This window comes from Thamnophis elegans, chromosome 4 (assembly GCF_009769535.1).
Source record: "Thamnophis elegans isolate rThaEle1 chromosome 4, rThaEle1.pri, whole genome shotgun sequence".
Lineage (NCBI taxonomy): Eukaryota > Metazoa > Chordata > Lepidosauria > Squamata > Colubridae > Thamnophis > Thamnophis elegans.
The window spans coordinates 108,945,484-108,948,386 of NC_045544.1; the positions used below are offsets into that span (position 1 = coordinate 108,945,484).

At 37.2% G+C, this 2,903-nt stretch overlaps 1 long non-coding RNA gene across 1 annotated transcript; it reads right to left on the minus strand.

Moving 5' to 3' along the window:
• Positions 1-2,090: 2,090 nt before the first annotated feature.
• LOC116508179 lies at positions 2,091-2,637 on the minus strand. Its single transcript, XR_004255292.1, has 2 exons — positions 2,491-2,637; positions 2,091-2,293 (listed from the first exon to the last, which is right to left on the minus strand). It is a non-coding gene; the product is annotated as an uncharacterized LOC116508179 (long non-coding RNA).
• Positions 2,638-2,903: the final 266 nt, after the last annotated feature.

The window sequence follows — 2,903 nt, forward strand, 5'->3', positions numbered from 1 at the left end:
TTATTATTATGTTGTTTGCTAAGGATGAAAGGTTGCAAATCTGGGTGTGTCCAGGATAATAAAGAGAAGGGCTTGTATGTGTGTGGGGTTTTTTTTGTGTGTGTGAGATGATAGTATTCTTGTAATATTTGAGAAGCTGTCACAGAGAATATCCAAAGAACTGAGAGAAGGATGAATGGAAACGTATCAGAGAACAGGTTAGAACGAAAGAGAAATTTTGTGAGGGTGAGAACCATTTACAATTTACCCGTGCAACAGCTTGACTTTTGAAGTTTGGGGTTCTCCATCATTGGAGGTTTTTAAGAATAAACTGGAAAGCCATTTACCAGGAATAGTATAGGGTCTCCTGCTGGAGCAGGGAATTGGACTACAGTAGAAGGTCACTTCCAACTCGATTATTCTGTAAATTCTATTGGTTCTGAAGTGCAATGATAAGAAGTGGATTAAGGATGCATTCCTGGTACTGAGAGGAAAAGATGGTTATTGAGCTTTTCCTTGAAATTGTAGCCTATTTCTGTCACCACCCCCCAAAATCAAGTAGCCTTGCTACAGAACCTCATAAAAGGTGAACATGCAAAATTAGAAATCCATTAACCACATGTCCACTAAATAGTAGCCTACCAAGTGAGACTTAAAATGGTAAAATTGGCACCTCTGGAAAGAAAGGAAATCAATATTTAATAATGTGGATTGTGCTCAAGTACCACTGAGAGCTATTAATGAGGACACTCTTGAGGTCAGTTGCATCTCTAAAAATGCCTCGAAACATCTAAATAATGTTGAACTCCTGCTGTTACCCACAATCTTTAATTCTCCTACCCCAAAGACCAAATGTGAATGATCTACTATTAATTTATGCAGACAATTCACCCATTATATCTGGAACCATAACTAGCCTTAGATATGCCCTTTAAACCTTGGCATGCTAAAACAAGCTTGTGGTAAATGATCAAAAAATCAAAATTATGGTCTTTGTTAAGAGATCCTGGAAGTCCCAATGGGTAATAGGGAATGGATTGGGTAAGTGAGGGTTTTTCAATATTTGGGTAAGATCAGTGGTGAAATTCAAATTCTTTTACTATCGGTTCTGTGCGCATGGCTTGGTGGGATTGGCAGGGGAAGGATTCTGTAAAATCTCCATTCCCACCCCACTCTGGGGCCAGTCCAACCCTTGTGCTAAGGGTTCATCTTTCATGTGCTGTTACATTGTACATTTCATTACAATACCTGAAGAAGATTTACCTTTCCTTTGTTCCCTTTTTCTTCAGATCAGCCTGAGGAAGTTGATGTTGACTTTTGATATGGGATAGAGCTTCCACTTAAGGAAAAGCTATCCCATATAAAATCCAGGTTTTGTATAACAGAGGCAAATGTTTGTAAACAATTGGTCTTACACATACATTGTTAATTAGTATTTGTATTTTAATAAGTCTTTTCAGTGATCTATAATTCATAGCTCAGATTTTAAGAATTTAGAGGATAATTTGTATCCATGAGGATAAATTATTTAGTTGTAAGTTGAATATTTCTATCCCTTTCTAAATTTAAGCACTGCAAGAAAGGATAATAGGAAAGTGAGTGAACAAGACCTGAGAGGAAGGAAAATTCTATTTTCATTTGTGCATATAATTATAGTAGATCACATCCCTTTATGAGCATAGGTATAACAGTTTCTACAATAGTATCCCTCGTTTAGTATCTCTCTCTCTCCCTCCTTCCCTCTCTCTCCCTCTCCCTTTCTCTGTCCCTTTCACTCTCGCTTTCTTTCTGTGTGTGTGTTTGTTACATATCCCACGTGATTCACTGCATGATAATTGTCTTTTATTGTATCGGTAATTTTTAACTTTTGTTTTGTTCTACTTCTGCTCAAGCAACTACATCAGCTGTTAAACCTCAGTGGCAAAATAACTACTTCAATAAATAAAAAGATGGGGAAGAAGGAGACTGTTTGACTTTATGGCATAATGTGTAGTTGAAAGGCAGGGAAACAATTCCACACTGAAAGGTAGGCAAAGAGATACGATAGACAGACAGGCAGACACTTTTACGTTGTGAAAGGAATATACTGCTCCCAGCTCCCTGTTAATATGTTGCACAATATCTGCAATGCTCATTTAGCTTTATTTCAAGGAATATTTACCAAATGTTACTTCAATGCATATTTTTTTCATAGATAGCAATTTGATTCATGTAAAGAAAGATAAAATGATAGGAGGCGGTAATCTTAGGTCATCAGCCATATCTTGAAAACGTCCAGGATGGTAGATGGAGATGGTATCATTTTCCACTGCGGCTATACAAATGACATAAAATAATAGGTTGATCAAAATGAGTTTATGGTAAATTCTGTTACATGAACCTGAAAATCTCTCCTGCCCTTCTTTCTGCCTTTGAAACACCTGTTCCTCTTCAGGTCAATGCTTTGGAATAACAAACAAGTGTATCCCAATGTACATCTGTGGCATCTTTAATAGAGAAGAGTTTACTTACGGTCGACAGCATGTTGCTCTGTCTTTACAGTCCTCTTTCCCAATGTTGATGGGGGCGGATTTGTGACAGGGAGGATTCACGCAGACTCCATTTTTATGATGACACTTGCGCTGGGCATAACCTGTGAAAAGAAAAACAGTAGACATGGAAATGATAAGCGAAGATACATTTTTATTTAGATATTTTTTTTCCTTCTAAGACATCACTTTCTTCTACAAAATTACAGAATTCCTATGAATTCAGGAAGTTCTCTCCGACCAAGGAATACATTTATGCTAATCTCCCTTTAGCAGCCTCAATATATCAACACAGGTTTTAAACCTGGCTAGATTTGAATTGGCAGCTATGTTTGTATCTATTAAGGTAGTATGGAGGAAATCTGTTTCACACCAAAGGAAGATGTTGCCATGATA